At 39.6% G+C, this 15,137-nt stretch overlaps 1 long non-coding RNA gene across 1 annotated transcript; it reads right to left on the minus strand.

Moving 5' to 3' along the window:
• Positions 1–8,660: 8,660 nt before the first annotated feature.
• LOC129889109 (uncharacterized) lies at positions 8,661–10,697 on the minus strand. The gene is made up of 3 exons (XR_008766800.1): positions 10,610–10,697; positions 9,945–9,991; positions 8,661–8,854 (listed from the first exon to the last, which is right to left on the minus strand). It is a non-coding gene; the product is annotated as an uncharacterized LOC129889109 (long non-coding RNA).
• Between the last annotated feature and the right edge of the window lie 4,440 nt (positions 10,698–15,137).

The raw sequence follows: 15,137 nt of genomic DNA on the forward strand, positions 1-15,137 counted from the left end.
AAAAAAGACTAAAATGTCCTTAGAGCCTCCGAAAAATACACAAGAACTCTCTCTAGGCCTAAACTCATCCCCTGAATGCAACAGAGTCATCGAAATTCAATTCCAAGTATCCGAACTCTGAATATTGACCAAAGTCAACTCTATAATTAAAATTTCAAGAATTCTCAACTCAAGGCCTCAAATCCACGATATATCTCCAAATCTGATTCCTCCAACTCTCCTAGACCAAATTCCATATTTCAAAGCTAATAAAATTGACGGAATTCTATTCCGAGACTTGAAACTCCAAATGACTTTGAAAATCACTATTTCACAACTTAAGCTTCTAAAACTCAACTTTTTCCAAAAATCTCAGTTTTTTCACAAAATTTCACAAAACCAACTTCGAATAATGATAAAAAATGACTTAAGACAACTATCGAGAGGGGTAAATGGTCATTTTATAAAAAATACTAAAAATGACCTTGAGGGTCATTACATCATCCACCACTAAAAATCATATTCGTCTTTGAACATTAAGTAAAATAAAGTATCCGAAACCTTGAAAAACTAGGGATATTGGGCACACATGTCATCCTTCGATTCCCAAGTCACCTCTGTGACTAAACGGTCTCTCCACTGTACTTTCACTGAAACAATCTCCTTGGTCCTAAGCTTACAAACTGCCTATCCAGAATGATTATGGGCTTCTTCAAATGTCAAATCTGGACCCAACTTTGCCGAATCAAGAGAGATCACCTGAGACTCATTCAGAACATACTTTCAAAGAATGGAAACATGGAAAACATGATGCACCATTGATAAGCTAGGTGGAAAGGCTAATCTATAATACACCTCTCCTACTTGCCCTAAAATCTCAAATGAGCCAATAAACCGAGGGATAATCTTGCCCTTCTTTCCGAATCATATCACGCCTTTCATGGACGACACTCAGAGCCAAACATGATAACCTTCCATGAAATCCAAGGGTCAAACTCTCCTATCTGCATAACTCTTTTGCCTACTCTAGGTAGTCAAGAGCCTAGCCTGAATCATGCGAACCTGCTTTATGGTGTCTCTAAGAAAGTCTGTATCAAGAGAATCTATTTCAACAGAGTCAAACTATCTGATCGGAGATCTACACCACCTACCATACATCGGCTTTAGTGGGGCCATCTGAATACTAGAATTATAGTTGTTATTGTAGACGAACTCTTCTAAGGGTAAATGCTGATCCCACCTAGCATTGAAATCAATAACACAGGCTCGAAGCATATCCTCTAACACCTGAATCATCCGTTCGGACTGCCCATCAGTATGTGGGTGAAAAACTGTAATCATATAAGGCCCAGTACCCGTATTATGTTGTAATGCCCTCCAAAAGTTTGAAGTAAATAATGAACTCCGGTCCGAAACAATAGATACAGACACTCCATGAAGCCGAACAATCTGAATGATATACAACTGGCTAGTTTCTTTATCGTATACTTTACCCAAACTAGAATAAAATGGGCAGATTTGGTCAGTCTGTCAACAACCACCCATATAGATTCATAACCACCCACGGTGGTAGGAAAACGCACAACAATGTCCATGGTGATCTGCTCCTACTTCCAAGTAGGAATGGGCATCCTCTAGGTCACACCTCTATATCGCTGGTGCTCATACTTGACCTGGTCAAACACTTGGACACAAACTCTGCAATGTCCCTCTTTATACCACACCACCAATAATGATGACTAAGGTCATGATACAATTTTACTGCACCCGAATGAATAAAATATTGAGAACAATGAGCCTCTTCTAGAATTGATCTGATTAGATCACCCATCTTGGGCATACAAATCCTTCCCTCAATCCTCAAAACACCACTAAGTCTAGACTTCTTAGCTTCACCCCTCAACACCTTGTCTTATCATCAAACCGTCGCTCCCGAATCTACTCCACTAGAGAAGAGCGAGCCTCAATGAAAGAAATAAAACCTCCACTCTCCTTATAAACTTATAATCAGACGAAGTTGCTAGATAACCTCTGAACATCCCTAGCCAAGGGCCTCCTGTCAACACTAATCGATACGATACTCCCCATACTAGGAGCCCTCCTACTCAAAGCATCGTCCATCACATTGGCCTTTTTTGAATAATACAAGATAGTCATGTCATAGTCCTTTAATAGCTCAATCCATCTGCATTGTCTCAAGTATAGATCCCTATGATTGAAGATGTACTGAAGACTTCGATGATCGGTGACTACCTCACAATGCACACCATACAATTAATGACATCATAGATTCAACACAAATACCACCACTTGCTAACTCCATGTCATGGAAAGGTAATTCTTCTCATGATCCTTCAATTGTCTAGAAGCATAGGCAACTACCTTCTCCATCTACATCAACACTCCACCTAAACCAACTCTGGAAGCATCATAATACATAGTGAAGTCTACAGCCTCCTCGAGTAAGGTCAAAATAGGAGTTGTAGTCAATAAAGTCTTGAGCTTTTGGAAGCTCGCCTCACACTCATCAGACAAATAAAAATCTACTACCTTCTGAGTTAGTCTAGTCAATGGAGCCATAATAGTAGAGAATCCCTGCAAGAAGTGTATGTAATAACCAGTCAAACCTATAAAATTTCGAATCTCGATAGGGGAAGTAAGCCCAATCCAGCCTCTAACTATCTCAATCTTGGCCATATCCACTCTAATACCCTCCTTAGACACCATGTATCCTAGAAATGCCACAGAATCAAGCCAAAACTCACATTTAGAGAACTTTGCATATAAATTCTGCTCTCTCAATTTCTGAAGCACCAATCTCAAATTACAAGCATGATCCTCATCTATCTTGGAATATACCAAGATATCATCAATGAAAACAATCATAAAAGAGTCTAGGTATGAATGAAATACCCCGTTCATTAACTTCATGAACCCTACTAGGGATTAGTCAACCCAAAAGACATAACCAAATACTCATAATGGCCATAACGGGTCCGAAAAGCTGTCTTGGAAATATTCGATGGCCTAATACTTAACTGATGGTACCCAGATCTCAATTCAATCTTAGAGAAAAAAGCTGCTCCCTAAAGCTAATCAAATAAATCATCGTTATAAGAAAGAGGATATTATTCTTGACAGTCACCTTGTTCAACTGTCTATAGTCAATGTATATCCTTATAGACCGATCCTTCTTCTTCACGAATAGAATTAGTACACCCTAAGGTGACACACTGGGATGAATAAACCCCTTACTTAAAAAATTCTGCAATTGATCCTTCAACTCCCTTAACTCTACTAGAGCTATGCGATATGGAAGAATAGAGATGGGCTTACTGCTCGGCTTCAAATCAATAGCAAAGTCAATATACCTATCTGGAGGAACTCCTGGAAGATTAGTAGAGAACACATCGACAAACTCCTTAACCACATGAATAGTCTCTAAAGGAGATCACTCAACGCTAGTATCTCGAATAAAATCCAAAAAAGACATACATCCATTATCAATCAATATTTGAGCACACATATAGGAGATGACCTAACTAGGATAAGAACCACTAGTACTCTTTCACTTGACCCTCGGGACACCAGGTATCACTAAGGTACCAATCTTAGCATAACAATCAAGAATAAATCAATAAGAAGAAAGCCAATTCATACCCAATATCACATCAAAGTCTACCATCCCTAGAATGATCTTGTCTACCTAAGTACCATACTTGGCTAAAAAAACAAGACAGGATCAATACAATTAATCCACCACTAAAGGCTCACCCATGGGTATAGAAACATAAACAAGCACAAACATGTGATTACAAGTCAAGTAAATTCCAGATGCAAAAATAGGTAGACAAATAAGAGAATGTAGCTATAAGATCAAATAACACAAATACAGGTCGGTGGAAAACTGAGACGATATCTATAATAACTATATCGAAAGCCTCAGCCTTGGGTCTCCCTAAGAAAGCATAAACTGAGCTCCTCTACCACCACCAGCCTGAATCATACCTTTACCTCGCGGACCCATAACAACACTACTAGAGGCTCTACCATCTCTACTTGTCTAAGCTCTGCCCCGACCTATAGCCGAAGGCATCGAATCTCTTTCTAGAGCCGCTGAATAAGTGTGTTGAAGCCTGGAATGAATCTGTAGAGGGCACTGTCGCATTGGATGACTTTGATCCCTACAACTATAACAAGATCTCAAGTAGGAGGACTGTTGCAAAGAACCCAATGGAATACCATAACCACCTCGACCCAAACTTTGGGACCCTCAAACTACTTATCCACTCTCGGCTGCTGGATATTGTACATTTGCCTACCATCGTGCGACCCTCTACCTCCAGATGAGGTTCCTAAAAATTGACCACTAGAATGGGCCCTTTTGGGGTCCCCAAACTCCTATCTGACCATCAATTCCATCTCCTTGGCGGTGCTCACAGTGGACTAGAAGGAATCCCCCTTGCGGGCCGATCTGAACACATAAGAACGAATAGAGAAAGTCAAACCTCTCACAAATCTGTGGACTCTCTCCTCCTTATCCGGGATCAATGCTATGAAATGCCTCGATAACTAACAAAAACGTGCCTCATACTTAGTAACAGACATACCACCTTGGGTTAAACTTTTGAATCTCAATCTGTCTTGCTTACATACGCTCCATGGAATAATGAGATCCACAAAAGCACTAACAAAAACAACCCACTCTACTAGAGGAGATCCTACTGGCTAGATCTCATGAACGTCTTCCACCATTCTCTTGCTGAAACATAGAGGTGGAGTGTAATAAAATGATCACCCCGGGCATCCTCTATGCTCACTGCCTCTGATATCTCATGTCATAATGTTAAGAACTAGTGAGCATCCTCACTCCTACCACCTTAAAACTGGGGTGGTTTCATCTTCTGAAACCTCTTATAACACTGCTGATGAGCTACTATCATGACCATATTTGGAGGAACTTGCGCACCGACAACTGGTGCGAAAACTAGTGGTGGCTAATCCACTAGGACCTGATGCTTCTCTGGAGTCTGTGCACTAACTTTAGTTTGTGATCCCTGTTGTATGCCTACAACACCCTGAGTAAAACTCTCCAAAACACCAAACATCCTTAACAAGGTCTACTGAATGTGAGTCATGAAGGAACCTGGTCCTCACCAACCTCATCCTGTGGCTCTAGAGAAGCCTCTCCAGCATATCCTCAAGCTGGTGCCACTCCTCAGACACGACCTCTACCTCGGGCTCTACCTCTACCGCTACCCCTAGCTGGAGTCTCAACAACTGCCACTAGGACTGCCTTCCCTCTACTCATAATTGAAGCTCTGGTCCTCTACATCTACCAAAACAACACAAGACACTCAGCACTAGCGATAATAACCACGCACGATAAGAAAGAATAAATAAAGAAAGTTTTTCTAATAGTCTTCATAGCCTCTCGAAGATAAGTACAAAAATATCTGTACTGATCCTCGAGACTCTACTTAGACTTGGCTTGTACACATGAGACCTATGAACCTAGGGCTTTGATGTCATTTTATCAAGACCCAAACCTGAGCATGTAGCACTTATTCTTTCTACCAGAAAAGTCAACCTAAAATCCAATATTTATAGAAAATATAGTGGAAATAATTTAAAATAGATAGATAAATAAACAAAAATAGAAGTTTTAGGTAAGTAAAAACACCCCCAAACTACTGGTTATCACATATACAAGCCTCTAAATAAGCTGAAATAGAAATAATACAAGTTGCCAAAATAGAAATAATATAAGTTTCAATATCTTTGTCACTCGAATAGAACAAAGTATAACAAAAAGAAATCAAGGGTCGCCGGGGATGAACAACTACCTTTCATTCTCCTCTATCTGTCCTCAGATGAAAAGAAATGGAAACAAGTAACTATCCGGACTAGGGACCTACACAGGTGTGGATAGTAAGAGGTGAGTGACAAATAACGAAGTACTCATCAAGCCAACTAAAAAAATCAGATAAATCTAATAGATGTTAAAACTTCTTTCATCCCAATCGAACCTCCTCAACTACAACCTACACATAAATCAATACAATCTACTCTACATAGTTCCTATAGTAAATAGATCATCAATACTCATCATCATCACCGAATAAGTCATATCAGCCTCAAATAGATTAATCTCAGAACACAGGTGTATATACATAATTTCATGATGATAGATAAGATGCAATGCAATGTGATATCATGTAGGATGATATATATCTGTCTTAATGCTACATATCTGTTGTATAATAAATCGAAATCTATGAGGGCCTTACAAGGACTATGTATCCTCCATGGACGTATGGCTCAATCCCATCTCTCTCATAAATAACTTTCACCATGAACGTGTGGCACGATCCCTATTGTACTTTCAATATGAATCCTTCGAAACCATTTCCTATCGGCATAAGTATCAATCTGCTAGAACTATTTTCCATGGGCATAGTATCAATGAGTAATGCAAGGTAAGGTTGCATACAATAGACCCTTATGATCGGGCCCTTCTCTGAACCCTGTGCATAGCAGGAGCTTTAGTGCATCAGGCTGCCTTTATAGTATCAATCGAGTCTTATAAAAATGTTTTAAAACCAATGCAAATAAGCATGTTCACAAATATAATGAGAAAATAATAGTGCTCACAGTCACAACGCAATTCATATCAATGCAATTCACATCACACTATCGATAATATTTTCACATCAAAAATTACATCACATAAGTCATCAAGACTTTATTTCAATACCCCTTTTATCACGTTTAGGATCAATCGATGATCAAGTATATCTAAGTCAATTTCCAAGACAAAAAATGAGCAAGTGAAAATTTCATCAATTCATAATCACATCTAGGCTATCATAACATTTCATTAAGTTTCATGTCAATTTCAAGTCAACGAATTCACATTTCCGATCAAATCATAGCATACAAGGATCTTTCATTAGGCATGATTTATATGATTATCATCCCAAACCTTATTCCCATTTCACCGCAACACATAATCGAAAGCAAGTTTAAGTAATCTATAAGATTTACGGGGTTTTAAAAGTTCACTTGCTTTAATCAATATCCGGTCAATTAAGTATTTGAGTCTTTCCCTTCTGATTTGAATCTAAAATACAATAATCTATCCAAATAGTGATTCACAATCAAATTACGAAGCTAACAATATCAAATCAAGAAATTTTGGTAAAAAGGTCTAAATAGCTCAAAATTCCAATTCAGAAAATGGAGTTTAAATTTGGGAATTTTTTGATGAAAATGATCCTCAAAGCACTAGGAATTCATTGAAGAAAACCATTTTAAAAATGGAGTTCAATACAGCCCATAATCCACATTTTTAGAAATTTCAAGTTCTTGAAGAAATTACCAAATTATGGGGTCCAAAATCCTTAATTTGAAGTTAAAAATCATGATTTAATGAATGACTAATGAAGATTCTAGGTAAAGAACACTTACTCAATCAAAAAGCCTCAAAAGAATCACTTCACAAATGGCCCTCATGAGTCCCTAAGGTCTAAAAATTAGGAAAATGGCTAAACCCCGACCATAAGTCTCTCACGTATCGCTTAAGAGATACAGGGGACGCTTTTGCGAATTTCACTTTCGTGACTAGTGGTTCGCTTAAGCGAATCCCACTTAAGTGACCCTATGCGCTAAAGTGATAGCTCTCTCGCTAAAGTAGAGTTCACAAAAATGACACCCTCTTCCCTAAAATGGCACCCTTTTTGCTAAAGAAGAGTTTGCTAAAGTGCCACTCTCTTTGATGAAGCAAAGGCTGCCGTAACACTTCCCGAAATTCTTCACTAGGATTCGAACCCTTCTTCATATACGTGTAGGATCGAACCCGACTGTTGTGAAGTGTATGCATGATTTAGGATGAGTTCCCAAGAAATTGAAGAGTTAGAGGTGATGTGGGTCATAAAAGATCCCTAGAACTAAGCTAAGTCCAAAGAATTCGTCTTGGCTTAGTTTTAGGATGAGTTTGTATAAGGGGTCGACTTCTAACGACCATATCTTTTGAAATATGACGATCTGGGTGGCTCATACCTATTAAATCAAAGGTCTTCGAGTCTTCTTTCCAACGCCGCTAAGATTGTAATTTTTGGAGTTCGGAGTCAAAAGTTATAACTATCCTAACACGGACTAGTACTGCAGGAATTTCAAGCCTGGGTAACAACTCTTGGAAACCTGGGCTTGGTGCCGCAGTGGCGCGATGTGCCATTATCGTGCTAGGAACAAGCCTTAGTAGTTTGGTCCCTAGCGCGGCGCGCCACTAGAAGATGTGCAGGGTCTTTAAGCCTATTTTCCAGAACCCAGAAAATATGGGCTTGGTGTTGTAAGGGCGCGACGCACCACTATCGCGCCAGGAACAAGCCTTAGTAGTTTGGTCTCTGGCGCGGTGCGCCACTAGAAGATGTGCAGGTTTTAAGCCTAAATTCCACTTGGCGCCGTAGTGGCGCTGTCACGACCCAACTCTGTAGGCCGTGACTGGTGCCCGAGTTGGGCACCCATACGTACCTTTAGCCCCACTTAGTACCTTAATCGACTAAACATAGGTAATGATCAGAAGGGATCTCTAAACAGATCACAAAAATAGATATAATGCACGAGGGCCGATAGGCCATAACGAAACACATAAAACCCAAAACATATATACAAAACCCACATCTCATGTCTACAGACCTCTACAGAATGATATCCTAGTCATATGACGGGACAGGGCCCCGCCGTACCCTGAACAACATATATATATATACAACAGAAAGTGTCAGTACCAAAATAGGGCTCCGGACAAAGGAGCACTGTCGACCAACATGGTGGATGTCCTAAGCGAGCGGATCAGCAAACCAATCATCTGTACCTGCGGGCATGTAACGCAGCCCCCAAAGAAAGGGGGTCAGTACGGAAAATGTACTGAGTATGTAAAGCATGGACTGAAATCAGTAAAGTCATTACTAGAGCAAAATGTACAAAAATGAGCAAAATATCCAAAAACATCAAATGTTTATCAAACCACATATAATGGATTGTAATAAGTAAAGTCATTACCGCGATAGAATGTACAAAACTGAGCAAAATGTCCGGAGATATCAAATGCTGATCAAAACCTCAGATAATGTATACAGAAAACATATGCCATATCCGGCCCCATTATGGGACTCGGTGAACAAAGTGTGGTCGCCCTCCCATCATCGGCGCCACGGCACAGCATAACACCAGAGTAGGGAATATCTCCGTAACAAATCATATCATATCAGATGGCCATATCAAATCATATCATATCATATCATATCACAAACATATATGTACATGGCACAGCATAACTCCGTGGCATAATATTTACCACCCCATGGTACATGTCATACATGCCCCCTCACGTCGGGACACGACGAATAATGCAGAGAAATACGCACGAAAACATATCCTGGCCCAGGCTCAGTGAAAGAAGCATTGAGGCATCCACGAGTGGAGTAGTGAGAAACTATATGCAATTTAAATCACATTTAAGACTCAATGGAATAATCAGAATGAGCTATCATTTAAAAATTGAGACGAGACTCATGTCAAGTACCTTTCGAAAGTTACCCTGGATTATATCAGAATAAATCTTCTGGAATCATATAGACGTATCAAAGCATAATAAAATACCTTTTGGAAATCAAGGAATTGGCCATCCTAATGGCTCTAGGAATAGGAACCTCTTTGAAATTATATAAAAGTCATATTTTTGTTTCATAAATATCATACCAAAATAAAGATTAGCTTTACATACTTATGTCAAAACATGAAAATCGAAAGAATATGCTTTACATACTTATGTCAAAAATATGCCAAAATAAAGAAAGGTTTTACATACTTATAACAAATACATGCCAAAATAAGAGAAAGTATAAGCTTTACGTACTTATGACAAAGACCTGCCAAAAGAAAGAAAGGTTCGCTTTATGTACCTCTTACGGATTACTCTTAACTATGCTCGCCTCGTCGTCTCTTGAACCTATTTAACATGAAATTAATACTAAGGTTAATAAATTTTCACTTTCCAATTTCCAACTCTACACCCAAGTAACCATAGGAATCATTTCCTTATCTATGTCTCTTGACTAGTTTATTATTAGCTCCGAATCTACCAAAAATCGGGCAGCATCTCCCCTGTAACTTGAGCATCCCCGAGTTTTCAACTCGGCCACCATGTCAAAATCCATACCAACAACAACATCCAGCAGCATGTATACAAGTAAATCACTTCAACTTTACACAATACAAGCTCTATACAACTCATTCCAAACTACGGTACCAAAATAGAGTTTTTAACCTTTATTTCATAAAATATGTAGTCATACCCAACGGAGGGTTGTGTGGCTGCAACCAGCAGCACCCACATCCATTTTTGAGTACTTTACATCCCTGCAACACGAAATTAAACCACCATCAAACTGCAGCACCACAACAACAACACACTATGCGACTTCGATTTAACTACTACGACTTCCATTTAGTTTGTTTCCAACGTCAAACATCCTTATACATTTTTTTCCACTTCCAGCATATTTTAAGACATGTAATATACTTCATAACATCATCATAAAGTCCAGTTCAAAACAGAAAACTTTACCTTTCCCAAAATTCACCAAAACTCGCCAAAACTTGCCTCGGAATTTCCTTTAGCGCAGCTGAAACTTAGGGACTGTTTGGTAATGTTTTGGGCTGCCTAAAACCATAAAATTTCATTACAAACATCTTCATAACATCATGGTATAGCTCATATAATAATTCTTGGAACGGAATCGGAGAACTTACCTTTTTCTCCTCCCAAAATCGTAGCTCTTTCCTTGTTTCTAGCCTAATTTCTCTTCTCTTCTCTTCTTTTTTTTCCTTGTAATTTCGGTTCCTCCCTCTTGAACTCTCTAGATGAGTATGGGAATTAATGAGTCATAAGACTCATATATATATATACAACTTTAGGGGTGACATATGTCATTCCCTAAGTGGTGACACGTGTCAAGCCCTAAGTGGCGACAAATGTCAAAATCTAAGTAGTGACACATGTCAAGGTTTCATTGGTCCAACACACCCCTTTTATCCAACCATGGGCTGCCATGTGGCATGTGGGGGCCCACATGAGTCTTTTTGAAGACTTTGTGAAATTCCCATTTTACCCCTAGCCTTCCACAATATTACCATAGGCCACTTTGCGAATTTTCCTTTTTGCCCTTTGCCTTTTCCAATATTTCCACACTATTAATGAACATAAATAATATTCATATCCAACTTGTATATTAAATAAATTTTGGAAGATGTTCATTCCCTTAACTTTACCACGGCTACCTTAAAACATCCAACCGTATAAAATACGGGATATAACATCCTCCATGAGAAATTCCAAATTTTTGCCCCTTACTTTTTCTAATATTTCCAAGTTGAAATTCCAATTTAGTCATAAGAATTTTGTGTCCAACAAGATCAAACATAGCCTTGCCCTTGACTTATTACCGTTATCCCGAAATGCCCTAATGTGCAAAATACGGGTTATAACAGGCGCGATGCGCCACTATCGCGCCAAGAGTGTTTTAGCCGTTTTTCAGATTTTCGAAGAAAGGGCAATTTGGGTATTTCTCCAAATTATATATACACAAGCCTTGAACATTTTTGGACCATTTTTCAGTCCCACTCTCTCACTAAAAGCCCTAGAAAATTCTCTCTCTTCTCCTTCAAATCCTTTTCCAACAAGGATTGCTTCAAGAGCTTCAAAGATTCAAGCTTTCCATTGAAGACCCAACATCAAGGTTTTCTTCGAGGCTTCACTAAGGTATGTAAGGCTACTCAAAACATGGGTTGAGTCTACCCATGTGCCTTACATCTTTTTTTGATTTATTGTCCATAAAAATGAAGCTTATTGATAGAGGTAGGTCCAAATAGGTCCTTTTCATCTATTACCCTAATTTCTATTATGTGGATGTTGTGGAGTCGAGAAAGTGACGTGCTTTATATTATTATGAGTTGATTGAGATGAGATGTCGATCATATATTGTTAATTTCTTAACTATGTTGATTATGTAAAATGTTAATTTTCTTAAATATGTTGTTTATCTTGAATTGTTGATTTAAATCCTTGGAGTTGTGTTGAGTCCCAAAAGATTTGTTAAATAAATAGAGGAATGATTGGATAGGTTTACATGTTGTTATAAATGCATATTTAATCTACTCTTGTAAGATATGATTGAGATTGATCGGATAGTATGATTGGGAGAGGTTTGATTGTGATGGAGTTGATGAGTTGACAAGGTTGTAAATGAGACTTGTCGATACGATTTGATTGAGTTAAATGGATGGAGTTTTATGAGCATTGAGTCTTGGGAGGAGTATCAAGCACCGAATTGGGTAAGAGTAAGTAATAACTCGAATCCAATAACTACGTCGCCAAATGTAGGAGGAGATTGAACCGTTAAAGTCGGATGCTTTCCCAAAATTATTGTCCTGACATTATAGGACTTGGTTGGATTGGATCTATGATTGGTTGATTCGTTCATACCTTGGCAAAGTATAAACGAATGCGGCAACAACGTCGATTTGTTTTACTGTCACTGGCTCATAAGTGATGGTTGTCGGGTAAGAGAAATCCCATAAAGGTCTTGATAGTACTCTGAGTCGGATTGAGTTGAATGGTATGTGATTGGTCCCGTCTAAACCATATTCTTGTTTAGACTTAGGATACTTGATTGAGTTGTTATTTCTCTTGAGTTGAGATTTTGAGTTGATTTGATGCTTCCTTGATGTTGTTTCATTTGGCCATTTTACATACTCGTATATTCCATGTTCTGATGCCATTTGGCCTGCATCGTTTTATGATGCAGAGATAGGTACTAGAGATCATCAACCGACGCACCGTTGAAGATTTCCCCACTTCTCACTGGTTGGTGAGTCCTCCTAGTCTCCGGAGGATGCCAAGATTTTCTTTATAGTATTCTTTTATCTCTTTTATTTTGATTATTGGTAGCCATGGGCATGTCATTGACATCTCTTATATTGTTGATAGAGGCTTCATAGACTAGAGTATGGGAATGATGAGTCGTACGTTTGACTAGTTTTATTCTAGCTGATTATTGATTGATAGTTGTTTGGCCTTTGGCCCTATATTATGGATAGTATCCCTATGATTGAGTCTTCCGCTGATAGAATGTGAATGAATGAAAGTGTGACTGGACCAGGTGGTTCACTTGGAGGCCAGAAATAGCCTTCGAGTGCCGACCACGCCTAGGGTACCCTCCTGGGGTATAACAAACATGGTATCATAGCCCAGAGTTCAAGAGTTATAGGGAGTCTATGAAGCCGTGTCTAGTAGAGTCTTGCTTATGGGTGTGTTGTGCACCACACTTATAATCAGGAGGCTATAAGACATTAAGAATTGTTTCACTTCTTTCATACTCTGAATTCGTGCGATAGAGTTAAACTCTATAAAACTTTCCTTCTAATTCGTGCATTTATACGTTACAGATAATGCCTCCAAAATGTACTGCTAGCCAGAGGAATGCTGATAATGCAGAGATGCCACAGTCAGAGGTACGCCCATCGAGGGCTAGGGGCCGACCTGCGAGGTATGTGGAGGCACCTCAAATGCCTACTACTCCACCTGCACCAACGTTGGAAGCAGACTTTTGAGGAGCGATTGCCATGCTCACTCAACTAGTGGCTGCCCAAAATGGTAACCAGAGTTCGCCAACTCTTATCTCTAGTTCCCAAGAGCCATCTGCTATCACCCGAATTAGAGACTTACTGAGAATGAATCCATCGGCATTCACGGGTTCTAAAGTTGATAAATACCCCTAGAATTTTATTAATGAGATGTGGAAGATCCTGAAAGCTATGTATGCTACGAAGATCGAGAGGGTTGAGTTGGTGTCTTATCAACTCAAAGATGTGGCAAACATTTGGTATAACCAATGGAAATAGGGTAGAGGTAAGGATGCTGAACCTGCTATGTGGGATGAATATGAGGGAGCCTTTCTTGACCACTTCTTTCCTAGAGAATTGAGGAAAGCGAAGGTGGAAGAATTTGTGAATCTGAAACAAGAAAGTATGACTATTAAGGAGTATAGTCTAAAGTTCATCCAGCTGTCCAGATATGATCCAGAGATGATCTCAGATGTCAGGTCGAAGATGAGGAAATTTGTCTCTGGTTTGGGAAGACATGTGAAGAAGGAGTGCAAAGTGGCACTGCTAATCTCTGACATGGATATTTCAAGATTAATGGTGTACGCTCAATAGGTGGAGGATGAGAAGAGGAAAGACAGAGAGGAGCATCTGAGCAAGAAGGCAAAATCAACGGGCCATGAGAATGAATAGAGGCAAAACAAGGGCAACAAGTCCTTCTTCCAGAAGAGGCCTTCCAACTATGCCTCATCTACCGCTAGTGCACCTATGCCGCAGAATAAGTATGATCGGCAGGGATAGAGTCACCAGAATTTCAGACCCCAGGGTTCTCAATCCTAGGCTAGCGTGGGTCAAGGTTCGCAAGGGAAGCCACCATGCGGCAAGTGCGGTAAGCTCCACTTGGGGGAGTGCAGAGCGGAGAGGGTTGGTTGTTATAAATGCGGCCAAATAGACCATTTTCAGAAGGAGTGTCCAACATGGGGGAACAAAGCCCACTATTCTACCACCGCACCACCAGCTAGAGGTAATCAGAGGGGCACTACTTCAGGTATGAGCGGAGGTACAAACCGTCTATATGCCATGGGTAGTCACTAAGATCAGAAGGACTCCCCAAACATCGTGACATGTATGATTTGAGTCCTTTCTCTTGACTGTTATGTTTTGATGGATCTGGGTGCCACACTATCTTTTGTGACTCCTTACGTGGCAAGTAAATTTAATAAAATTCCTGAATGTCTTCGTGAGCCTTTTTGCGTAGCTATTCTTGTCGGTGATTCTGTCTTAGCTGAGAAAGTCTATAGAGGTTGCACTGTGTCAATCCATCACAGGGATACCTTGGCTGACTTAGTTGAGTTGGATATGGTTGACTTTGATGTGATCCTTGGCATAGACTGACTTTATGTCTGTTATGCCTCTATTGATTATAAGACTCAGACTGTCAAGTTCAAATTCCCGAATGAGGCTGTCATAGAGTGGAATGGTAGTCCTGTCGT

The sequence above is a fragment of the Solanum dulcamara genome, chromosome 1, assembly GCF_947179165.1.
Source record: "Solanum dulcamara chromosome 1, daSolDulc1.2, whole genome shotgun sequence".
In the NCBI taxonomy this organism is placed as follows: Eukaryota; Viridiplantae; Streptophyta; class Magnoliopsida; order Solanales; family Solanaceae; genus Solanum; species Solanum dulcamara.